The sequence below is a fragment of the Nomascus leucogenys genome, chromosome X, assembly GCF_006542625.1.
Source record: "Nomascus leucogenys isolate Asia chromosome X, Asia_NLE_v1, whole genome shotgun sequence".
Lineage (NCBI taxonomy): Eukaryota > Metazoa > Chordata > Mammalia > Primates > Hylobatidae > Nomascus > Nomascus leucogenys.
The window spans coordinates 35,497,132-35,523,773 of NC_044406.1; the positions used below are offsets into that span (position 1 = coordinate 35,497,132).

The 26,642-nt window shown below is 36.9% G+C and overlaps 1 protein-coding gene and 1 pseudogene across 4 annotated transcripts in view; one reads left to right on the forward strand and one right to left on the reverse strand.

Moving 5' to 3' along the window:
- NBDY (negative regulator of P-body association) overlaps positions 1-26,642 on the reverse strand; it is an 89,619-nt gene that overhangs the window by 55,903 nt on the left and 7,074 nt on the right. The window lies entirely within an intron of this gene.
- LOC105738085 lies at positions 23,658-25,459 on the forward strand (annotated as a pseudogene). Its single transcript, XR_004028795.1, has 2 exons — positions 23,658-23,921; positions 25,197-25,459. The product of XR_004028795.1 is annotated as a cytochrome b-c1 complex subunit 7 pseudogene (transcript).

The window sequence follows — 26,642 nt, forward strand, 5'->3', positions numbered from 1 at the left end:
TCCTGACTTTTTAATGATGGCCATTCTAACTGGTGTGATATGGTATCTCATTGTGCTTTTGATTTGCATTTCTCTAATGGCCAGTGATGAGCATTTTTTTATGTGTGTTTTGGCTGCATAAATGTCTTCTTTTGAGAAGTGTCTGCTCATGTCCTTCACCCACTTTTTGATGGGGTTGTTTGTTTTTTTCTTGTAAATTTGTTTGAGTTCATTGTAGATTCTGGATATTAGCCCTTTGTCAGATGAGTAGGTTGTGAAAATTTTCTCCCATTCTGTAGGTTGCCTGTTCACTCTGATGGTAGTTTCTTTTGCTGTGCAGAAGCTCTTGAGTTTAATTAGATCCCATTTGTCAATTCTGGCTTTTGTTGCCATTTCTTTTGGTGTTTTAGACATGAAGTCCTTGCCCGTGCCTATGTCCTGAATGGTATTGCCTAGGTTTTCTTCTAGGGTTTTTATGGTTTTAGGTCTAACCTGTAAGTCTTTAATCCATCTTGAATTAATTTTTGTATAAGGTGTAAGGAAGGGATCCAGTTTCAGCTTTCTACATATGGCTAGCCAGTTTTCCCAGCACCATTTGTTAAATAGGGAATCCTTATCCCATTACTTGTTTTTGTCAGGTTTCTCAAAGATCAGATAGTTGTAGATATGCGGCATTATTTCTGAGGGCTCTGTTCTGTTCCATTGATCTATGTCTCTGTTGTGGTACCAGTACCAGGCTGCTTTGGTTACTGTAGCCTTGCAGTATAGTTTGAAGTCAGGTAGCATGATGCCTCCAGCTTTGTTCTTTTGGCTCAGGGTTGACTTGGCGATGCGGGCTCTTTTTTGGTTCCATATGAACTTTAAAGTAGTTTTTTCCAATTCTGTGAAGAAAGTCATTGGTAGCTTGATGGGGATGGCATTGAATCTGTAAATTACCTTGGGCAGTATGGCCATTTTCACGATATTGATTCTTCCAACCCATGAGCATGGAATGTTCTTCCATTTGTTTGTATCCTCTTTTATTTCATTGAGCACTGGTTTGTAGTTCTCCTTGAAGAGGTCCTTCACATCCCTTATCAGTTGGATTCCTAGGTATTTTATTCTCTTTGAAGCAATTGTGAATGGGAGTTCACTCATGATTTGGCTCTCTGTTTGTCTGTGATTGGTGTACAAGAATGCTTGTAATTTTTGTACATTGATTTTGTATCCTGAGACTTTGCTGAAGTTGCTAATCAGCTTAAGGGGATTTTGGGCTGAGACAATGGGGTTTTCTAGATATACAATCATGCCATCTGCAAACAGGGACAATTTGACTTCCTCTTTTCCTAATTGAATACCCTTTATTTCCTTCTCCTGCCTGATTGCCCTGGCCAGAACTTCCAGCACTATGTTGAATAGGAGTGGTGAGAGAGGGCATCCCTGTCTTATGCCAGTTTTCAAAGGGAATGCTTCCAGTTTTTGCCCATTCAGTATGATATTGGCTGTGGGTTTGTCATAGATAGCTCTTATTATTTCAAGATACGTCCCATCAATACCTAATTTATTGAGAGTTTTTAGCATGAAGGGCTGTTGAATTTTGTCAAAGGCCTTTTCTGCATCTGTTGAGATAATCATGTGGTTTTTGTCTGTGGTTCTTTTTATATGCTGGATTACATGTATTGATTTCCGTATGTTGAACTAGCCTTGCATCCCAGGGATGAATCCCACTTGATCATGGTGTATAAGCTTTTTGAGGTGCTGCTGGATTCGGTTTGCCAGTATTTTATTGAGGATTTTTGCATCAATGTTCATCAAGGATATTGGTCGGAAATTCCCTTTTTTGGTTGTGTCTCTGCCAGGCTTTGGTATCAGGATGATGCTGGCCTCATAAAATGTGTTAGGGAGGATTCCCTCTTTTTCTATTGATTGGAATAGTTTCAGAAGGAATGGTACCAGTTCCTCATTTTACCTCTGGTAGAATTTGGCTGTGAATCCATCAGGTCCGGAACTCTTTTTGATTGGTAAGCTATTGATTATTGCCACAATTTCAGAGCCGGTTATTGGTCTATTCAAAGATTCAACTTCTTCCTGGTTTAGTCTTGGGAGGGTGTATTTGTCGAGAAATTTATCCATTTCTTCTAGATTTTCTAGTTTATTTGCTTATAGGTGTTTGTAGTATTCTCTGATGGTAGATTGTATTTCTGTGGGATCGGTGGTGATATCCCCTTTATCATTTTTTATTATGTCTATTTGATTCTTCTCTCTTTTCTTCTTTATTAGTGATGCTAGTGATCTATCAATTTTGTTGATCTTTTCAAAAACCAGCTCCTGGTTTCATTAATTTTTTGAAGAGTTTTTTGTGTCTCTATTTCCTTCAGTTCTGCTCTGATTTTAGTTATTTCTTGCCTTCTGCTAGCTTTTGAATGTGTTTGCTCTTGCTTTTCTAGTTCTTTTAATTGTGATGTTAGGGTGTCAATTTTGGATCTTTCCTGCTTTCTCTTGTGGGCATTTAGTGCTATAAATTTCCCTCTACACACTGCTTTGAATGTGTCCCAGAGATTCTGATATGTTGTGTCTTTGTTTTCATTGGTTTCAAAGAACATCTTTATTTCTGCTTTCATTTTGTTATGTAACCAGTACTCATTCAGGAGCAGGTTGTTCAGTTTCCATGTAGTTGAGCAGTTTTGAATGAGTTTCTTAATCCTGAGTTCTAGTTTGATTGCATTGTGGTCTGAGAGACAGTTTTTTATAATTTCTGTTCTTTTACATTTGCTGAGAAGAGCTTTACTTCCAACTATGTGGTCAATTTTGGAATAGGTGTGGTGTGGTGCTGAAAAAAATGTATATTCTGTTGATTTGGTGTGGAGAGTTCTGTAGATGTCTATTAGGTCCACTTTGTGCAGAGCTGAGTTCAATTCCTGGGTATCCTTGTTAACTTTCTGTCTCGTTGATCTGTCTAATGTTGATAGTGGGGTGTTAAAGTCTTCCATTATTATTGTGTGGGAGTCTAAGTCTCTTTGTAGGTCACTCAGGACTTGCTTTATGAATCTGGGTGCTCCTGTATTGGGTGCATATATATTTAGGATAGTTAGCTCTTCTTGTTGAATTGATCCCTTTACCATTATGTAATGGCCTTCTTTGTCTCTTTTGATCTTTGTTGGTTTAAAGTCTATTTTATCAGAGACTAGGATTGCAACCCCTGCCTTTTTTTGTTTTCCATTTGCTTGGTAGATCTTCCTCCATCCCTTTATTTTGAGCCTATGTGTGTCTCTGCACGTGAGATGGGTTTCCTGAATATAGCACACTGATGGGTCTTGACTCTTTATCCAATTTGCCAGTCTGTGTCTTTTAATTGGAGCATTTAGCCCGTTTACATTTAAGGTTAATATTGTTATGTGTGAATTTGATCCTGTCATTATGATGTTAGCTGGTTATTTTGCTCGTTAGTTGATGCAGTTTCTTCCTAGCCTCGATGGTCTTTACAATTTGGTATGTTTTTGCAGTGGCTTGTACCGGTTGTTCTTTTCCATGTTTAGTCCTTCCTTCAGGAGCTCTTTTAGGGCAGGCCTGGTGGTGACAAAATCTCTCAGTATTTGCTTGTCTGTAAAGTATTTTATTTCTCCTTCACTTATGAAGCTTAGTTTGGCTGGATATGAAATTCTGGGTTGAAAATTATTTTATTTAAGAATGTTGAATATTGGCCCCCACTCTCTTCTGTCTTGTAGAGTTTCTGCTGAGAGATCAGCTGTTAGACTGATGGGCTTCCCTTTGTGGGTAACCCGACCTTTCTCTCTGGCCGCCCTTAACATTTTTTCCTTCATTTCAACTTTGGTGAATCTGACTATTATGTGTCTTGGGGTTGCTCTTCTCAAGGAGTATCTTTGTGGCGTTCTCTGTATTTCCTGAATCTGAGTGTTGGCCTGCCTTCCTAGATTGGGGAAGTTCTCCTGGATAATATTTTGCAGAGTGTTTTTCAACTTGGTTCCATTCTCCCTGTCACTTTCAAGTACACCAATCAGATGTAGGTTTGGTCTTTTCACATAGTTCCATGTTTCTTGGAGGCTTTGTTCATTTATTTTTATTCTTTTTTCTCTAATCTTCCCTTCTCGCTTCATTTCATTCATTTCATCTTCCATCACTGATATCCTTTCTTCCAGTTGATCACATCAGCTACTGAGGCTTCTGTATTCTTCACGTAGTTCTTGAAACTTGGCTTTCAGCTCCATCAGCTCCTTTAAGCACCTCTCTGCATTGGTCATTTTAGTTATACATTTGTTTATTTTTTTTTCAAAGAAGTTTTTAACTTCTTTGCCATTGGTTTGAATTTCCTCCTGTAGCTCGGAGTAGTTTGATCGTCTGAAGCCTTCTTCTCTGAACTCGTCAAAGTCATTCTCCATCCAGCTTTGTTCCATTGCTGATGGAGAGGCCCTCTGCTTTTTAGAGTTTCCAGTTTTTCTGCTGTTTTCTCCCCATCTTTGTAGTTTTTTCTACTTTTGGTCTTTGATGATGGTGATGGTGATGTACAGATGGGTTTTTGGTGTGGGTGTCCTTTCTGTTTGTTAGTTCTCCTTCTAACAGACAGGATCCTCGGCTGCTGGTCTGTTGGAGTTTGCTTGAGGTCCACTCCAGACCTGTTTGGCTGGGTGTGAGCAGTGGTGGCTGTAGAACAGCGGATTTTCGTGAACCGCAAATTCAGGTGTTTGATCGTTCCTCTGGAAGTTTTGTCTCAGAGGAGTACCTGGCCGAGTGAGGTGTCAGTCTGTCCCTACTAGGGGGTGCCTCCCAGTTAGGCTGCTCGGGGATCAGGGTCCCACTTTAGGAGGCAGTCTGCCCATTCTCAGATCTCCAGCTGCATGCTGGGAGAACCACTGCTCTCTTCAAAGCTGTCAGACAGGGACATTTAAGTCTGCAGAAATTACTGCTGACTTTTTTTTGTCTGTGCCCTGCCCCCAGAGGTAGAGCCTGCAGAGGCAGGCAGGCCTTCTTGAGCTGTGGTGGGCTCCACGCAGTTCGAGCTTCCTGGCTGCTTTGTTTACCTAAGCAAGCCTGGACAATGGCGAGCGCCCCTCCCCCAGCCTCACTGCCACCTTGCAGTTTGATCTCAGACTGCTGTGCTAGCAATCAGTGAGACTCCGTGGGCGTAGGACCCTCTGAGCCAGGTGCGGGACATAATCTCCTGGTGTGCCATTTTCCAAGCCCTTTGGAAAAGCACAGTATTAGGGTGGGAGTGACCCAATTTTCTAGGTGCTGTCTGTCACCCCTTTCTTTGACTAGGAAAGGGAACTCCCTGACCCCTTGTGCTTCCTGAGTCAGTGTCTTCTTTTGAGAAGTGTCTGTTCATATCCTTCGCCCACTTTTTGATGGGGTTGTTTGTTTTTTCCTTATAAATTTATTGGAGTTCATTGTAGATTCTGGATATTAGCCCATTGTCAGATGAGTATATTGCAAAAATTTTCTTCCATTCTGTACGTTTCCTGTTCACTCTGATGGTAGTTTCTTTTGCTCTGCAGAAGCTCTTTAGTTTAATTATATCCCATTTGTCAATTTTGGCTTTTTTTGCCATTGCTTTTGGTGTTTTAGACATGAAGTCCTTGCCCATGCCTATGTCCTGAATGCTATTGCCTAGGTTTTCTTCTAGAGTTTTTATGGTTTTAGGTCTAACATTTAAGTCTTCCATCCAGCTTGAATTAATTTTTGTACAAGGTGTAAGGAAGGGTTCCAGTTTCACCTTTCTACATATGGCTAACCAGTTTTCCCAACACCATTTATTAAATAGGGAATCCTTTCCCCATTGCTTGTTTTTGTCAGGTTTGTGAAAGATCAGATGGTTTTAGATATGCGGCTCTATTCTCATTTCTGATTTACTTATTATTTTAGGTATTTGGTAACGTTTTGTCAATTTTTTTGATATTTTCAAAAAAATCAACTTTTGGTTTGTTTTTCCCTTTATTGTTTTTCTATTCTCTATTTTGTTTATCTCCACTCTAATCTTTATTATTTCCTTCCTTCTTGTAGTTTTGGGTTTGTTTTGCTATTATTTTTCTTGTTCCTCTAGGTGTAGAGTCAGGTTTCAAGATCTTTCTGCTTCTCTAATGTTGACATTTACAGCTACAAATTTCCCTCTGAGCACTGATCTTACTGTGTCCCTTAAGTTCTGGCATATTTTCATTTTCTTTTATTTCACAATTTTATCTAATTTCCCTTAAGATTTCTTCTTTGATCCATTTATTAAAAATGTGTTATATGATTTTCCAGTTTTCCTCTGTTATTGATTTTTAGATTCATTCCATTGTGGTTGTAGAAGATATTGTATGACTTTAATCTTTCTAAATTTATTGAAGCTTGTTCTGTGGCCTAACATATGGCCTATCCTGGAGAATGTTCCATGGCACTTGAGAAAAATGTGTATATTCCTGTTGTTAGATGAAGTGTTCTATACATGTCTGTTAGGTCTATGGGACAGTGCTGTTAGGTCTATACAGTCTGTTAGATCTACTGGTTTACAGTGCTGTTCAAGTCCACTGTTGCTTTATTGATCTTCTGTCTACATGTCCTATCCATTATTGAAAGTAAGGTATTTAAGTCTCCAACTATTATTGTGGAACTGTTTAGTTCTCCCTTCAGTTCTCCTCCTCTCCTAAGGCATACTCTTCCACCTCTGCACTGGATCCTATATAATCTCACTTCCTTCAAACTATTCATTATACTCACTTTTTCCTCTCTCTTCAGCTATTCCTCTTTATTTGATCTTTCCCACTGACATTTAAACAAGTTTAAGTCTTTTCCATCTTAAAAGATGGTTCCTTTAACCTTGTTCCCCTCCCATTATAACTCTCTTCCCCTTTTGCTACTCATCACAGCTCAAATTCCTGGAAGCAATGTCTTCCCTATCTTCACCCACTTCCTCACACTCCTCCACGCACTCTTCAATCCACTACAATCTTTTTTCTGTCCCTTCTATGCCAATAAATCTTCTCTTACCAAAGTCACTAATAAAGGACCTCCTTTGATAGACTCAGTGTTTTTTTTTTTTTCTTCCCTTCTGTCCCCATCACCAATGGATGCTTTTAAATCCTTCTCTTACAAAAATATTTGACACTGTTAACCACATCCTCTTTCTTGAGATAGTCTCTTCCCTTAGGTTTCAGGACACCTCATTTTCTGCTTACCTTTTTTTACTTTTTATTTGCATTTCAGTTTCCTTTCCAGGACCACTTCCTCTCCCAGTCATTTCAGTGTTTGTGTTCTTCAAAATTTTCTTCTTGACCACTTTTTCTTCTCACAATATACACTTTCCCATGGCTTCAACTCTCATCTATATGATGACAACTCTCACCTATATGCTGATTACCATTCAAGTCTGCATTCTTTGCCTATATTTCTGACATTCTAGTGGACATCTTCACTTGAATGTTTCACAGGTACCTCAAATTCACATGACTGAAAACTAAATACCTTGCCAACTTTCTTCACCTGAATGCCTCCTATTTATAATGTAAGTTTAATTCAAGCACTATATCTTTCAAGAAGCCTTCTCTGTCTGGGATCACTATCCATCCTTTGTGCTTCCTAGCTTTAGCTTCTTCCTTACAGAAAGATCTTGTCTCCAGCATTAGACTGAGTGGTCTTCAAGAACAGGTGCATGGTTTAGTAATCTGGGTGTCCCCTTTGTCTCATATAGTGCCTGACACAGCAAGTTTTCAATAAGTGTTGACTGAGTAGAACCGAGTTAATTTCAAATTAACACGCTTTCTTTCTTGGAAACGTTTAAGATCTCTTCTTCCACAGTCTCTTCAAATTTCTGGATATTTCATTTTGTCTTCAAGTAGATAACACATTAGACAAACATTCTATTTCACTGTGAGGACACCCATCCAAATAATCATAGGCTTTCTGATTTTTATGATTCAAGAGTTGTTGGCCAGGTACAGTGGCTCATGCCTGTAATCCTAGCACTTTGGGAGGCCGAGGCAGGTGGATCACTTGAGGTCAGGAGTTCGAAACCAGCTTGGCCATCATGGTGAAACCCCCGTCTCTACTAAAAATACAATAAATTATCTGGGCATAGTGGTGTGTGCCTGTAATCCCAGCTACTCTGAGGCTGAGGCAGGAGAATCACTTGAACCTGGGAGGTGGAGGTTGCAGTGAGCCGAGATCTTGCCACTGCACTCCAGAGTGGGCAACAGATGGCAACTCCATCTCGAAAAAATAAATAAATAAAATAAAAATAAAAAGAGTTGTTGAAGCCTTGCCTTCCTCTTGGAGCATCTCCTCAAGAGCTGTTTCAATATCTCTTTCCTCACAGATATCATTAGGGTGCAGCAGAGTTCTAAGGTACTGATAAGGCTTCAAATAAAAACCTATCTGACAAAAGAGTACAGTCTTGTGAACTGCAAATCAAAACCACAATAAAAAAAACTCACACCAATCAGGATGGCTACTATAAACAGTCAAAAAACAATAGCTACTGGTGAGGCTGTGGAGGAATGGGAACACGTACACATTGCTGGTGTGAATGTAAATTAGTTCAGCCACTGTGGAAAGCAGTTTAGATTTCTCAAAGAAATTTTTAAAACAGAGCTACCAATTGATCCAGCAATCCCATTACTGTATACATAACTGATAATAAATAGGTCATTATACCAAAAAGACACAAGCACTCATATGTTCACTACTGTACTATTCACAATAGCAAAGACATTAAATCAACCTAGGTGCCCATTAGTGGTAGACTGGACAAAGAAAATGTGTTTCATGTACACCATGGAATACTATGCAGCCACAGAAAACAATGAAATCATGTCCTTTGCAGCAATATGGATGGAGCTAGAATCCATAATCCTAAATGAATTAATGCAGAAACAGAAAACCTAATACCACATGTTCTCACTTATAAGTGGGATCTAAACATTGAACACATATGTATATAAACATGGGAGCAATAAACACACAGATTACTAGAGGCAGGAGGGAATGGATGTCGGTACAATATATCCATGTAATAAACCTGCGTATGTAGCCCCTACAAGTAAAATAATAGTTAAAATTTTAAAAACAGTACATATTCTGTGATTCCACTTATATAAAGTTCAAGAATATGCGAAACTAATCAAAGGTGACAGATGTTAGAATAGTGGTTACTTTTTGTGGATGTTAACTTGAAAAGGACACAAATGTGCTTTCTAGGGTATTGGAAGTGTTCTATATTTTGATCTAGGTGTTGATTACACTAGTATATAAGTATATGTACAAATTCATTGAGCTATATACTTAAGATTTATGTACTTTACTATGACTCATACCACAATAAAAAGCAAAAACCTAAAAACAAACGAAGTAACTTCTGTTGTGCACTGTAATTCTTTTTAAAATTCCTAATCAACCAGATGGAAAGGTACTACACTGAGAATTCAATGTACATTCACCAAGTGATTGTTTGTCAAGTGCAATAATAGACAAATACCAGGCACAGAAATAGTAAAGAGGAAGCAATTATTTTTAGAGGCTGAAGACACGGGATGAGGAAAAAAAATATTGAGGCTATGACAAATGAGCAGGAATTTGAAGAATGAAGTTCACTAGGTAAACAAGGGTGTAAAGATGTTAGAGGGAGTCAAATGTACAAAGAAATCTGCATGAAATAATAGTATGTTCAAGAAAACCCTAGTGGCACATAAAATACAAAAAAAAAAAAAAGGACTTGTGTGAGTTTGGGATGAGGTGTAGGAATTGGTGGCAACAGATAAGGCTTGATTAAGAGGTATGCCATACAGAATCTTTTAGGCCATGCTAAGACTTTAGAAGTTATCATAGAAAGCAAGAAATCATTAAATGATTTTCACAGAAAGCAAATAATCATTAAACGATTTTAAGCAGGGGAGCAATGTGATCAGATATTTATTTTAGAGGCTATTCTAAAGGCTGTGCCAAGAGTCAGTACGCAGTACTGGAAGCAGGAGATCAGTTAGAAAACTATTATTGTCATTCAGGAGAAAAATGTTGAGGGTCCAAACCGGGAAATGGGACTAGAGTTTTGGAAATGAAAAATAGAAGAAAAAATCATGGAATATTTTGAAGAAATAACCATTATGACTTGGTGAAATATTAAAAAGTGGAGGTAAGAGAGAGAAGAAACATGACATATACCCTAGTTTTTGCCTTAGAAGTACTAGTACAAACAATAAGGAATAAAGAGGTTTGTGGTGCTGCTGGTGGGGTGATGAAGAGTTCAGTTTTGGTCACATTCAGTCTAAGGTGATAAGGCAGTCACACAGAAAGAGTTAGCAGGCAGATGGCTACATGAGTTTGAGCCTGGCATAAAGCTTGTGCTAGAAATACAGATGTGGAAGTCGTCTGCATATATCTTTTTTATTTAACCCAGGACAGTGGGTGAGATTGCCAAGAAGAAGTGAGGATTGAAATAGGAAGATTCAGGAACCACTCAATTTAAGGATCTAGGCTGAGGAGGTACTCAGAAAAAAGTAGTTAGAAACAATGACCAAATATGTAAAAGGAAAACTAGAAGAGAAGAATGTTGTAGAATGGAAGAAAGCAGAGAATTTTAAACGTTGCAGAAGGATCAAGATAAAACCTGAAATCCAGTCATTGGATTTGGGAATTAGAACTATGGTAACCTCTTCCACAAAGCATAATGCATTAGCCATTCTCACAAATCTCTTCATTGTTGTTTAAAACATCAGCATTTTCACTCATTCTTATCTTATTTCTCCTGTGCCAATGGTTTTCAATTCTATCTGGCTCCCTTTCTTAAATATTTTAATGCTTACTTTATTATATTAAGATAAAAATTTCAAAAAAAATCTATAATATGAAATAGAAATAACAAGAAACTAATTTATAATAAAATATAATGTATTTTAAGACATAAATGTGCAGCCAGGCACAGAGGTTCATGCCTGTAATCCTAGCACTTTGGGAGGCTGAATCGGGCAATCACTTAAGCTCAGGAGTTTGAGACCAGCCTGGGTAACATGGCAAAACCCCGTTTCTACCAACAATGCAAAAATTAGCTGGGCATGACGGCATATGCCTGTGGTCCCAGCTACTTGGGGGGTTGAGGCAGGAGGATCACTTGAACCCAGGAGGTCGAGGCTGCAGTGAGATAGGACTGCGACACTGTACTCGAGCCTGGGTGTCAGAGTGAGACCCTGTCTCAAAAAAAAAAAAAAGGATGTAAATGTGGGGACATGACAACACTAGAAGACAATGAAGTATGCAAAAAATATACAGAGAATGCCTGTAAATGTGGCAGCTATAATTACTGACTGATGCACGTATGTTGTTATCTGGATTTCAAATATCCAAGAGCAGCATTTTTGTAGGTATCATGATTTTCCAAAATGATAAACATTCTTCATAAGATTCTGAACAAAACAAAGGTTTTTACCTTGGATTACATGGTAGTTACATTCTTGGAAAAGTTAGTGTGTATTAAAAACTTGCTTATTTATATACAGAATGGAGTTCAATTCAAGGTCTAGATTAACAAAAATAAGTGTTCAATCCAATGATATATTCAAAAGTTGTATGGGATATAGAAAATTTCATTGTGCAGGCTGTCTTGCATATTGCAGGTTATTTAGCAATACTGACCCTGCCCACCATATGTCAGGAAGCACTTCAATAATGATTATCTTAAATGCCTTTCACAAACTTTCCAATCACCCTCTCAGGAATATACTACCTCCATTGAGTACCAATACCCTAGTCTTATCCAAAGAATAAAACAAGTCCTTCTCCTGGCACTGCACCCTCTCTAACAACCAGGCCTATTTCTTTTCTTTCTCAGTAACTTTGAATTTTCTTATGTCCTATATCTTCAGTCTCTACCCCTTTCTTGTTACTTTAAGTCAATAAAACTGCAAGTTCCTACCATTATTTTTTAATACTCCCTTGGCTCTTAATCTTCTTACAGTTATCATTTAATTATAAAATATTGTCCAATTTTTATCCTCTATTCTCATCCCATCTCGTATGCCACCTACCCTCAACTTGGCACTTCCTAGTAACTCTTCAACCCACTGTAATCTGGCCTCTGCTCTCACAACACGGAAACCGTTAATGCTAAATTCACCAATAAACTTAATTTACAAATTAATAAGTATTTTTCAGTACTGAGCCCTCTAATGTATATTATGTTGCTGTTCACTACATTTTTCTTAATTGGCATCAAACTTTTTCAGGTTTTCCCCTCATCCTATTACTCCTTTATCTGTTCTTCTTTCTCTAGATAATCCTTAAATGTTAGTGGTCCCCAGAATTTCCTTCTCAATCCATAACTTTTCTCTATATATAACTTCTTCTAGATTATTTAATTTACTCTCCTGGTTTTATCTATCACCTTTATGCTGATAGTTTTCTAAGTATACTTATATGGACAACACCTCTCTTGCAATCTCAGATCTTTACCTGCTTGCCAGGAACCTCCATCTAGGTATCTTACTGGAAATGTTGAAAACCTGCTCCTTTTCTTGTATTCTATAACTCAGTTAGTGATTTCATGTAATACTCAAGCTACATACTTGAGAACTACCCTCTATTATTCTGTTTCCCTTGACATCCCATCTGTGATTGTCTTTTGATGTATCAATTTGGCTAGGCTAGAGTCCCCAGTTATTCAATTTAACTAGGTTTTGCTGTGAAGCTGTTTTGTAGATGTGATTACTGTCTATAATCAGTTAACTTTAAGTAAAGGAGATTATCCTAAATAATTTGGGCAGACCTGATTCAATCAGCTGATAGACCTTAAGACCAGAGCTAAGGCCTCCCTGAATAAATTTAACCTGGGGACATCAGCTTCAGCCCATGTCCAAGAGTTCCAGTCTGTCCTTCCTGAAAGCCCACTCCACAGACTTCAGGCTTGCCTACACAGCCCCCACAAGCCAATTCTTTATAATACATTTCTTAATATATATCTCCTACTGGTTCTATTTCTCTGGTTGAACCCTGATTAATACACCATCTAATCAATAATACTTCATAAAACTTTCTCAAATCCACTGATCTGTGCTCCATCCCAACTACCATTGGCTGAGTTCAAGCCTTCATCACTTTTTGTCGGGATTTTCATACAAGCATCTTAAATGATCTTCTTACCCCAATCCTGCTCTACTATACTATCCTCCACATGGCCACTAGTATGACCTATATAAAATATAAATGTGAACACAGCACTCTCTTTCAAGATTGTCAGTCACTTCCCATTTCCTACAGATCTATCTTGAGCCTTTGTAGCGCACAAAGTCTTCATGTTTATGCTTCAGCTTGCTGATCTAGCTCCATCTCTCCACTCCAGGAAAACTACCTACCATACATCTCACCTCCTCCAAAAACCAGCCTACCTCAAGCTCTGTAACTTTGGTCATTATTTTCTCACTGCTTGAAGTTCTTTACCCATCTACAATCATCCATCCTTACTTAACACCTCATTTCATTTCAAAGACTGAGCTTAGATACTGATTAATACAGGAGGCCATTCCTGGCTCTTCTAGTCTTGCTCATGTGCCTTCTTGTATTTTCTTATAGAACTCTGTGCCAATCTCTATCTACAGAACTTACCAAACCAGTTTACGAACTCCTTGGTGAGTTAGATGTTATATTTTTGTAACCCTGGCACATAAAACAATGCCTGGAATTTAATACATGCTCAATTTAATAGGCATTCTTTAATATTTGTGTTGGTTGAATAAAAGAATGTATGAATCACATACTGGGTGTCAGGTTATGGCTTGCTGCTATAATAAAATCTGTGGTAGGCAAAATGATGGCCACCCAAAGATGTCCATACCACAATTCCAAGAATCCATGACTATGTTATTTTACAAGGCAAAAGGAACTTTACTGATGTGATTAAGTTAAGGATCTTGAGATGGGGGAGAATATTCTGAATTATTTGGGTGGGCATACTCTAATTGCATATATCTTTAAAAGCAGAGAACCTTTCCTCAGCTGAGTTAGTGAAAGATGCAATGACAAAAGAAAATGGAGAAATGCTAAGTATGAGAGGGACTCAATTTGCCATGGTTGGCTTTGAAGATGGAGAAAAGAGATGACAATTTAAGGAATTCAGGTGGCCTCTAGAAGCTGGGAACAGCTCTTAGCTCACAGCCAGCAAGAAAGGGATCTCAGATCTACATATCTACAGTGGCAAGGAACTGAGATCTACAGATCTCAGATCTACAGTGTCAAGGAACCGAATTCTGCCAATAACCAAATGAGCAGGACACATATCCCCGCTAGAGCCTCTAGAAAGGAATGCAGCCAGCCAACAGCTTGACTTCTCATCAGGTCTGATGAGATCCATAGCAGGCTTCTGGCCTCCAGAACTATAATAAATATGTGGTGTTAAATTTCTAAATTTGTGATCATTTTGTTATGGTAGAAATATAAAACTAATACAGAATCCATGCAATAAAATCTGGCTTATTTTCCCAAAGACACAGAAGACCCAGATGCTATGATAACATGCCAGGAGGTAAGAATAACAGGAGACGAACTCGATCATATCATATTTGCCTCTTAAAAATGATCAATATAGAGTAGCATGAGAAAGTCTTTATACAATGAGAGGGAGAAAAGTGACCAAGTCATAGGAAAAAGTACTTAAGGAGACTGCACGTGAAGCTTCTGAAAAAAAAAAAAAAACACTTTATTTCTATTGAGTTGATTGTGAAAGTTTGTGAACACACAGACAGACAACCAGCTGGACTAAGTAAATGCTCTGAGGTAGGAAAATGTGATGGCAGAATAGATATATAAACTCCTCTTAATGCTGAGCATTTCTGTAAACTGGTAACCTAAACATGGAATATGGTGCAAATTATAAACCATAATTTGACCTGTGTCTAGAAAAGTAACTTTCTTAATGGTGAAGTAAAAAATACCCACCTAGCTATTTGTAAAATCCCTAAAGGTATCTATGCTCTTGGGATAAACTGGCATTTTGTGCCTAAGAAGGACAGAATATCACCCATGTAGTCTTCTTGCTAAAAATGCTTAAACTAATCATGGGAAAACAATCAGACACATATCATACTGTGAGACATATAGAGGAAAACTACCTGGACTCATCAAAAATGCCAATGTCACAAAAAAAGGACAAGAAAAAAAGGGAAGGTACTATTCTAGATTTAAAAAGACTAAAAAGGAGCATGACAACTAAATACAATGCATGACCCTTGACTGGATCCTTGATCAAAACAAATAAAAAGCTATAAAGGATATTGTTAGGAAAACTGTGAGAACTTGATATGGATAGTATATTAGATAATAGTATTGTATCAATGTTAAATATCTCTGGGTGTAATAGTAATTTAATTGTTCTTTTTTTTATTTTTTATTATACTTTAGGGTTTTAGGGTACATGTGCACAATGTGCAGGTTTGTTACATATGTATCCATGTGCCATGTTGATTTCCTGCACCCATTAACTCGTCATTTAGCATTAGGTGTATCTCCTAATGCTGTCCCTCCCCCCTCCCCCCACCCCACAACAGTCCCCAGAGTGTGATGATCCCCTTCCTGTGTCCATGAGTTCTCATTGTTCAATTCCCACCTATGAGTGAGAACATGCGTTGTTTGGTTTTTTGTCTTTGCGATAGTTTACTGAGAATGATGTTTTCCAGTTTCATCCATGTCCCTACAAAGGACACGAACTCATCATTTTTTATGGCTGCATAGTATTCCATGGTGTATATGTGCCACATTTTCTTAATCCAGTCTATCGTTGTTGGACATTTGGGTTGGTTCCAACTCTTAAGAGATATATGATTTAGTGTTTAGGGTTGAAGTGTCATGATATCTGCAAGTTACTTCCCAACGGCTCAGCAAAAAAAATGTGTGCACGTATATATACATATATGTATATAGTATTTAGAAAGAGAGATAAGCCATATGTAGCCAAATTGATGCACTGATGAATCTAAAGTGGTCCCCCTCATCCACAGTTTCAGTTACCCATGATTAACTGCAGTCTGAAAATATTAAATGGAAAATTCCATAAACAATTCATAAGTTTTAAATTTCACACCACTGTGAGTAGTGTGATGAAATCTCATATTTGCTCCAGATGTGAATCATCCTTTTGTCTAGCACATCAATGCTGTATTCCATACCCGCCCATCAGTCACTTGCTAGCCATCTTGGTTATCCAATAAACTGTTGCAGTATCACAGTGCTTATGTTCATGTAATCCTTATTTTACTTAATAGTAACCCCAAAGTGCAAGAATGATAATGCTGGCAGTTCACACATGCTAAAGAGAAGCTGTAAAGTGCTTCCTTTAAGTGAAAAGGAGGAAGTTTTCAACTTGATAAGGGAAGAAAAAAAATCATATGCTGAAGTTGCTAAGACCTATGGTAAGAATGAGTCTTCTATCCATGAAACCATGAATATTGTAATAATTGTTCTATTTTATTATTGTTGTTGTTAATCTTGTATTGTGCCTAACATAAATTTAACTGTATCATACATATGTATGTATAGGAAAAAAACACAGTTTATATAGGATTAATTACTCTCCATGTTACCAGGCATCCACTGGGGATTTTGGAATGTATCCCCCTTGGATAAGAACAGCACTACAATACATGAAAGATATCTTTTGATTTTTCTGTAGAGTTTAAATTCTATAAAATAAAAAATTAGTAAAGAAAGATAATGCTTGGATATATAAAGCTTATCCTTAATACCAATTCTAAATTCTATTGGTACATTCAGAAACAAACAAATCAATGCATTGATTTTTTGGCAGAACATTTTATAAAAGATAAAAGAAAGAAAAAAGTGAGTAAGTAAAAGAATGGAAAAAGAAATACCACCAAAAAAGGAAAGGTGGAGTAGCTATGTTAACAGCAAGGAAACATTGGGCAGGTCTTCCGAACAGAAAATCAACAAAGAAACATCAAACTTAATCTGTACTGTAGACCAAATGGACCTAACAGATATTTACAGAACATTTCATCCAACGGCTGCAGAATATACATTCTTTTCCTCAGCACATGGATCACTCTAATGCCACTATGTTAGGTCACATGACCATATGTTAGGTCACAATACAAGTCTTAAAACATCAAAAAAATTGAAATAATATCAAGCATCTTTGACCACAATGGAATAAAAATAGAAATCAATAACAAGAAGAATTTTGGAAACTATACAAATACCTGGAAATTAAACAGTATGTTCCTAAATAAGCAGTGGGTCAATGAAGAAACTAAGAAGAAAATTGAAAAATTTCTTGAAACAAATGATAATGGAAACACAACATACAAAAACCTATGGGATACAGCAAAAGCAGTACTAAGAGGGAATTTTATAGCTATAAAGTTTAGTTATATATAAGTTTAGTTATTTAGTGCCTAAATAAAAAAAAGATAAAACTTAAAATAAAGAAACCAATAATGAATCTTAAACAACTAGAAAAGCAAGAGAAAACTAAACTCAAAATTAGAGGAAGAAAAGAAATAATAAACACCAGAGCAGAAATAAATGAAATTGGAATGAAGAAAACAATACAAAATAAATAAGTAAATAAAACAAAAAGTTGGTGTTTTGAAATGTTAAACAAAATTGACAAACTTTTACCCAGACTAAGAAAAAAAGAGGGAAGATCCAAATAAGTAAAACCAGAGATGAAAAAGGAGACATTACAACTGATACTGCAGAAATTCAAAGGATCATTAATGGCAACTATGAGCAACTATATGCCAATAAAGTGGAAAATCTAGACTAAATAGAGAAACTCCTCTACACATATGACATATCTAGACTGAACCATGAAGATAATCCAAAACCTGAAAAGACCAATAACAAGTAACAAGATTAAAGCCAGAATAAGAAGTCTCCCAGTAAAGAAAAGCCTGGGACCCGATGGCTTCACTGCTGAATTCTACCAAATATTTAAAGAAGAACTAATGTCAACCTACCTAAACTATTCTGAAAAATACAAGAGGAAGGGATACTTCCAAACTAATTCCATGAGGCCTGATACCAAAATCAGACAAAAACAAATAAAAAAAAAACAGGCCAACATCTCTGATAAATATTGATGCAAACATCTTCAACACACTACTAGCAAATCAAATTCAACAACACATTAAAAAGATTATTCATTATGACTAAGTGGGATTTATCCCTGGGATGGAAGGATGGTTCAACAATGGTGATACATAGTATCAACAGAATGGAGGACAAAAATCATATGGTCATTTCACTTGATGCCGAAAAAGCACTGGATAAAGTTCAACTGGCCATCATGATAAAAACCTTCAAAAATGGGTATAGAAGGAACATACCTCAACATAATAAAACCCATATATAACAGACCCACAGCTAGTATCATACCAAATGAGGAAAAACCAAAAGCTTTTCCTCTAAGATCTGAAACATGAAAAGGACGCCCATTGTCACCACTGTTATTCAACATAGTACTGCAAGTCCTAGTTAGAGCAATCAGACAAGAGAAAGAAATTAAGGGCATCCAAATTGGAAAGGAAGAAGTCAAATTACCCTTGTTTGCAGAGGATTTGATCTTGTGTCTGGAAAAGCATAAAGATTCCACAAAAACTATAAGAAATGATAAATTCAGTAAAGTTGCAGGATACAAAATCAACGTACAAAAATCAGCAGCATTTCCATATGCCAACATTGGGCAATCTGAAAAGAAATTTAAAAATAATTCCACTTACAATAGCCAAACATAAAATTCAATACCTAGCAATTAACTCAACCAAAGAAGTGGGAGACCTCTTTAATAAAAACTGTAGAACACTGATGAAAGAAATTGAAGAGGACACCAAAAAATGGAAAGATAGTCCATGTTCATGAATTGAAAGAATCAATATTGTTAAAACATCCATACCGCAAAAAGCAATCTACAGGTTCAATGCAATACTTATCAAAATACAAAAAACATTCTTCACAGAAATAGAAAAAAAATCCCAAAATTTATATGGAGCCACAAAAGACCCAGAATAACCAAAGCTATCCTAAGCAAAAAGAACAAAACTGGAGGAATCATATTACCTGACTTCAAATTATACTACAGAACTACAGTAATCAAAACAGCATGGTATTGTCACAAAAACAGACACATAGACCAATGGAAGATAACTGAGAACCCAGAAACAAATCCAAACACCTAAAGAACTCATTTTCCACAAAGGTGCCAAGAACATACACTGTGGAAAAGACAGTCTCTTCAATAATTGGTGCTGGGAAAACTGGATATCCATATGCAGAAGAATGAAACTAGATAGCTATCTTTTGCCATACACAAAAATCAAATCAAAATGTATTAAAGACTTAAGTCTAAGACCTCAAACTATGAAACTACAACAAGAAAATATCAGAAAAATCCCCAGGACATTGGTCTGGGCAAAAATTTCTTAATTAATACCCTACAAGCAAAGGCAATCAAAGCAAACATGAACAAATGGGATCACATCAAGTAAAAAGCTTCTGCACAGCAAAGCAAACAGTCTACAAAGTATAGGTGCAATGGGAGAAAATATTTGCAAACTACCCTTTTGACAGGAAATTAATAACCAAAATATATAAGGAGCTCAAACAACTCAACAGGAAAAAATCTAATAATTTGATCAAAATTGCGACAAAGATTTGAATAGACATTTCTCAAAAGAAGATATACAAATGGCAAACAGGCATGTGAAAAAGTACTCAACGTAGTTGATCACCAGGGAAATGCAAATCAAAACTACAATGGGATATTATCTCACTTCAATTAAAATGGCTTATATCCAAGTGACAGGCAATAACAAATGCTGGCGAGAATGTGCAGAAGAGGGAATGCTTGTACACTGTTGATGGAAATGTAAATTAATGCAACCACAATGGAGAACAATTTGGAGATTCCTCAAAAAACTAAAAATTGAGCTACCATATGACCCAGTAATCCCACTGCTGGGTATATACCCCAAACAAAGGAAATCAGTATTATCAAAGAGATATCTGCACTCCCATGTTTGTTGCAGCACTGTTTACAACAGCTAAGATTTAGAAGCAACCTAAGTGTTCATCAACAGATACATGAACGAAGAAAATGTGGTGCATATACATAGTGGAGTACTAATCAGTCATAAAAAAGAATGAGATCTAGTTATTTACAACAGCATGGATGGAACTGGAGATCATTATGTTAAGTGAAATGGGCCAGGCACAGAAAGAAAAACATCACATGTTCTCACTTATTTGTGGAATCTAAAAATCAAAACAATTGAACTCATGGAGATAGACAGTAGAAAGATGGTTACCAGAGGCTGGGAAGGGTAATGGGTGGTGGGGGAGAGTGGGGATGGTTAACGGGTACACAAAAAGAATGAATAAGACCTATTATTTGATAGGACAGCAGGGTGACTATAGTCAATAATAATATAACTGTATAATTAAATTGTTTGTAATACAAAGGATAAATGCTTGAAATGATGGATACCCCATTGTACATGATGTGATTATTACACTTTGCATGTATCAAAACATCTCATATACCCCATAAATGTATACAACTACTAGGTACCCAGAAAGATTTTACAAAGTTAAAAAGACCCAGCAAACAAAAAATTTTACATTCAAAAAGATAAAAAGAGTTCCTAAAATTGTAAAATATGTATCTATTCCAGACTTGTATGTACATACTAACAGTGCCTCAAGTATACAAAGCAAAAATTGTCAAAAGCGTAAGAATTTGACAAATACACAAATACAGTGGGAGATTTTAACTCTCTTGGTAACTGATAGGTCCAGCAAACAAAAAACTTAGGAATAGAGAAGATTTAAACAACACAATTAAATTTAATGAACAGAACACTACATGCAAAAATTAGATACACAATCTTTCTAGGCACACATAGAACACTAGTTGATCATGTTCTCTAGGACATAATTAGATACACAATCTTTCCAGGCATACATAAAACACTAGTTGATCATGTTCTCTAGGACATAAAGCAAGTTTCAACAAACAGTAAATAATCATTATCACATAAGCAATATTGTCTTTTAAATGGAAAACAATAACAAAATGTTAAGCTAAAAAACAGCTATATACAATGACTTAGTTTCTAAATACTGTCTCCATAAAAGATAACAGAGGTCTATCGAGAAATGATTAATGGGGTAGGAAGTACAAGACAAGCCTGAAAGTAAGGAAGTAAAAAAATTTTAAAGTAAGTAAAAAGTGTGTTTAAGAATGATGAGACATGTCAAAAGACAGGGGAGCCAACTTGAATGGGCAGCCAGTCACTAAATCTGAGACAATTTGGGTATTAAAATAAATAATAACAATAGGGTATTTTTAAAATAAAGTAAAAATCTATGTGTCCAAAGTAATTAATAAACAAATAAATGGAGAAAAAGCTCTACCTTGATGTAGAATATAAACTAATAAATGTAGTAAAAATGATGGAGTTTGAAAATTACCATTTTGCATTCATCATAACAATATCTGATTCAGTCAAGAATTTCAAGATTTGAAAACTAGTGGATGACAGTTTAATGAGGAACAGGATATTTACATAGTCTCAAAGTATCCCCAGCAAAATCATTAATTATAAAGAGGAAAATGATAACTGTAAAGTGGATTAATCTAGCAACTATTCACCGTGTTAACCAAGTAATCAAAGTTAACTTTACTACTGAAGGGTCAAACCAGCATCATGTACCACCAATATGATGCCCTGAGAACAACACATTACTTCTGTGGTGCTTTTGCTAATATGTGTACTCTAAATAATGGGGAAATGGCACACAAATTTAAATTAAAGGAAAATCTATGAAATAAGTGTCCTGTATTTACCCAAGTGTCAATTGTCGATGTGTGATATTGTGATATATATATTGGTTTTTGTCCATGGCTCCTGGCTCATAACTCCCAAATCTCTTGTTATTTCCTAAGTGACTAAAACAATAAGCATATCTCTTGTTAAAGTATTTGGTCTTTTGTCTTTGGTCCCTGAAGCAGCTTTGAAACAGCTTCAGAGAAATAAAAGTGAGAGACAGTCTCTCTCTCTCTCTCTCTCTCTATACATATATACACATACACATATATATATATATATATATATGTATAATATTGGGGCACTTTAGGCTTCACAAAACAGAATCTCTCTCTGACTTTCTCCTGCCCTCCTTTTACCTGCTTTTTTTTCTCCCAAAGGCAAGCCACAGAAACTAAAAATATACTCTAATCTTCACCCGGCTTTCTGGCTTGGAGCTGGTCATAAAGAAATTCTCTGATCTACCTAGTTTGACTGTGGGTCATAAGACTCCCATTTCAGAAAGAGTCCTGCCCCATACCCAGGAGGAAGGAATGCTGCACAGAGAAACCAAGAAGAATCTGAACAGACAAGCCTTGCTGGGTTTCTCCACCAAGTCTACTGGTATTAGATCATACCCTTTAGTCCAGTCACATTTCTACATGGTTGTTCATGCTTCATTAGTGCCTATCAGATGAAGTCTTCATAAAAAGCACAAGAGGACAAAGTACAGCTGAATTTGTGGAGGATTTTAGAAAGGTGACAAATATCCACATGCCGGGAGGGTGGCACACCCTAACTCCACAGGAATGGAAGCTCCTGTGCTCAGTAGCCTTCCAGACCTCACTCTATGTATCTCTTCATCTGGCTGTTCATTTGTAGCCTTTAAAATATCCTTTATGAATAAATGGGTAAATGTAAGTAAGTGTTTCCCTGAGTTCTGTGTGTTGTTCTAGCAAATTATTTGAGCCTAAAGAGAGAGGTTGTGGGAACCCTAACTTGAAGCTGGTCAGTTAAAAGTTCCAGAGGCCCAGATTTGAAACTGATGTCTAAAGTTGAGGCAGTCTTGTGGGACTAAGCCCTCAATCTGTGGGATCTGATACTTTCTGTAGGGAGATAGCTTCAGAATTGAGTTGGATTGGAGAACACCCAGCTGGTGTCCACTGCAGAATTGTTTACTTGCTTGTTGGTGAGAAAAAATCCCAATACATTTGGTTACAAGCTTTCTGTGTTGGTTGCTGTGGTACAAGAGCCAAAGAAAAACTGTTTTTTTTCCACACAATCAGTGTCAGAAGTGGGGTTGTGAGACTATAATGAGAGAAATTGAGTTTGTTTTTCTATAAACATAAAAGACAAAGAAAGGTCAAGGAATTGTTCCATATTAAAAACTGAAGAGACATGACAAGTAAATGTAATGCATCATCTTGGATTAGCACTTTGACCAAGGAAAGAAAATAACCACAAAAGACATTATTGGGACAACTGATAACATTGGAATATGGTGTAGATTATAATATTGAAACAATGTCAAATTTCTTGATTGTGACACATTTACTGAGGATGTATAAGAGGAAATCATCATTCTGAGGAAAGACACACTGACATATTAAGAGGTAAAGGAGAATGATATTTGCAAATTACTGTCAAATAGGAGAAGGAGAAGGAGAGGAAGAGAAAAACAGAATGATAAGGCAAACGTGATAAAATGTTAATTGGTGAATTTGGGTAAAGGGCATTATGGGAGTTCTTTGTAATAGTCCTGGTTTTTCAAGTGTGAAATTAAATAATAAAAATTTTAAAAACACAAATATAAAATTCAATAATAACTACATCAATAAATATCAATAACCATGCTTTTTCTATGTATTTAATGAAAGAAAATGTTTTATATTGCCAAATTCTGTTGGGATGAGCAGCCAATGTATAATTTTTGTATCTTGTTATAAGAAGGATTAAAAAAAATTAAAGCAGGTCAAAATGGCTGGCAAGCAGGCCATTTCAGCATCAGGCAAATGGCTGGATGGTATTCGAAAATGGTATTACAATACTGCAGGATTCAATGAACTGGGGTTAATGCGAGATGATACAATATATAAGGATGAAGACATAAAAGAAGCCATAAGAAGGCTTCCTGAGAACCTTTATAATGACAGGATGTGTCACATTAAGAGTGCATTGGGTGGCAATAATCAATAGCTTACCAACTAAAAAGAGTCCAGGCTAGCCATAAGTAGAAAGCTGAAACTGGATCCCTTCCTTACACCTTATACAAAAATTAATTCAAGATGGATTGAAGACATACATGTTAGACCTAAAACCATAAAAACCCTAGAAGAAAACCTAGGCAATACCATAACAGGACATAGGCGTGGGCAAGGACTTCATGTCTAAAACACCAAAAGCAATGGCAACAAAAGCCAAAATTGACAATGGGATCTAATTAAACTAAAGAGCTTCTGCACAGCAAAAGAAACTACCATCAGAGTGAACAGGCAACCTACAGAATGGGAGAAAATTTTTGCAACCTACTCATCTGACAAAGGGCTAATATCAAGAATCTACAATGAACTCAAACAAATTTACAAGAAAAAAACAACCCCATCAAAAAGTGGGCAAAGGACATGAACAGACACTTCTCAAAAGAAGATATTTATGCAGCCAAAAAACACATGAAAAAATGCTCATCATCACTGGCTATCAGAGAAATGAAAATCAAAACCACAATGAGATACCATCTCACACCAGTTAGAATGGCGATCATTAAAAAGTCAGGAAACAACAGGTGCTGGAGAGGATGTGGAGAAATAGGAACACTTTTACACCGTTGGTGGGACTGTAAACTAGTTCAACCATTGTGGAAGTCAGTGTGGAGATTCCTCAGGGATCTAGAACTAGAAATACCATTTGACCCAGCCATCCCATTACTGGGTATATACCCAAAGGACTATAAATCATGCTGCCATAAAGACATATGCACACGTATGTTTATTGCGGCACTATTCACAATAGCAAAGACTTGGAACCAACCCAAATGTCCAACAACGATAGACTGGATTAAGAAAATGTGGCACATATACACCATGGAATACTATGCAGCCATAAAAAATGATGAGTTCATGTCCTTTGTAGGGACATGGATGAAACTGGAAAACATCATTCTCAGTAAACTATCGCAAGGACAAAAAACCAAACACCGCATGTTCTCACTCATAGGTGGGAATTGAACAATAACTCATAGACACAGGAAGGGGAACATCACACTCCGGGGACTGTTGTGGGGTGGGGGGAGGGGGGAGGGACAGCATTAGGAGATATACCTAATGCTAAATGACGAGTTAATGGGTGCAGCAAACCAACACAGCACACGGATACATATGTAACAAACCTGCACATTGTGCACATGTACCCTAAAACCTAAAGTATAAAAAAAAAAAAAAAAAAAAAAAGAGTGCATTGGACCTGACCATGAAGCATCAGATCTTGCCGAAAGAGCAGTGGACTAAATATGAGGAGGAAAATTTCTACCTTGAACTGTATCTGCAAGAGGTTATTCGGGAAAGAAAAGAAAGAGAAGAATGGGAAAAGAAGTAGTCATGTAGTTGAAGTCTGTGGATGCAGCTGTTATGAAGATGGTTAAACTTGAAAAAAACAATTTTAAGAATTATTTGGTCTGCAGATGTTTTACTTTAAATAAATGTCTATTGTAATGGCTGGAGTTTTTGAATTCCAAACCTTATACTGAATAACTACTGAATCCATTTACGTTAAATTTTTTTCCAAACTTTCAAGATGTTTTTAGTCATGTTTAACTACTTCCTGGAGCTCAGAGGCCACTTTATCAGTTTTCCTCACTGGTTGGATAGCCTATCAGTTTATGTAACTGTAAGTTTACATAACTGTAAGTTTATGTAAGTTTATGTAACTTACAGAAGTTACATCCTTATGGAAGTTACATCCTTACGGAAGCTGCTAAATAAAAGAAGGGGGTATGCACCCCCTAGTTTGCCAGGATTGAGAAACAGCCTTTCACTGCTATCCAAATAGATTTGATTTTGCATACTATCATTTAAAAAGAAATTATGTATGCACTCCAACATAGGTATACTTAAATAATATATATACTCCTGTGCTAACATGTAGACTAGAAAACAAAAAGTAGACATTAGAAAAATAGAAGTACAAAGACAAATCATACTTGTCGCCATATCCCATTGACTTTTCCACTTTGCAAATGATTGTTATAAAGTTTAAGGGTTGGATGCTAATCAGTTAAGAGTTTTGAGATTATAACATAATTTTTAAAAATATAAATTAGAATCATTGGCCGGGGGCAGTGGCTCCCGCCTGTGGTCCCAGCGCTTCGGGAGGCCGAGGCGGGCAGATCTCCTGAGGTCAGGAATTCGAGACCAGCCTGACCAACATGGTGAAACCCCGTCTCTACTAGGGATGTGGAAAATTGGTCGGGTGCGGTGGTGGGCGCCTGTGGTCCCAGCTGTTTGGGAAGCTGCGGCAGGAGAATTGCTTGACCCCGGGGGGCGGAGGTTGCAGTGGGCCTAGATCGCGCCACTGCACTTTAGCCTGAGCGACAGTGGCTCCGTCTCAAAAAAAAGAAAAAATTAGAATTATTCAATGTTGTCATCATTTCCACTCCTGAATTCTGAAATGCTTTCTTTGGTGGAGGTGAGAGTGTGGAGTCACAGCTAGTAGAGAAGGAACAGTAGGACATGCAGCCTCCCTGGTTTTCCAGGACAAGTCATTGCTGTGTGCGGCAGGAATGCCTTACCTCAACTAACAAAACAGTGTGAAAAACAAATTTGTGTTACATTTAAAATTTGTAAAGCAACTGAGAAATGTGTGTATCATAAAGAGCATCTTTAAATTTTTGCTAAAATA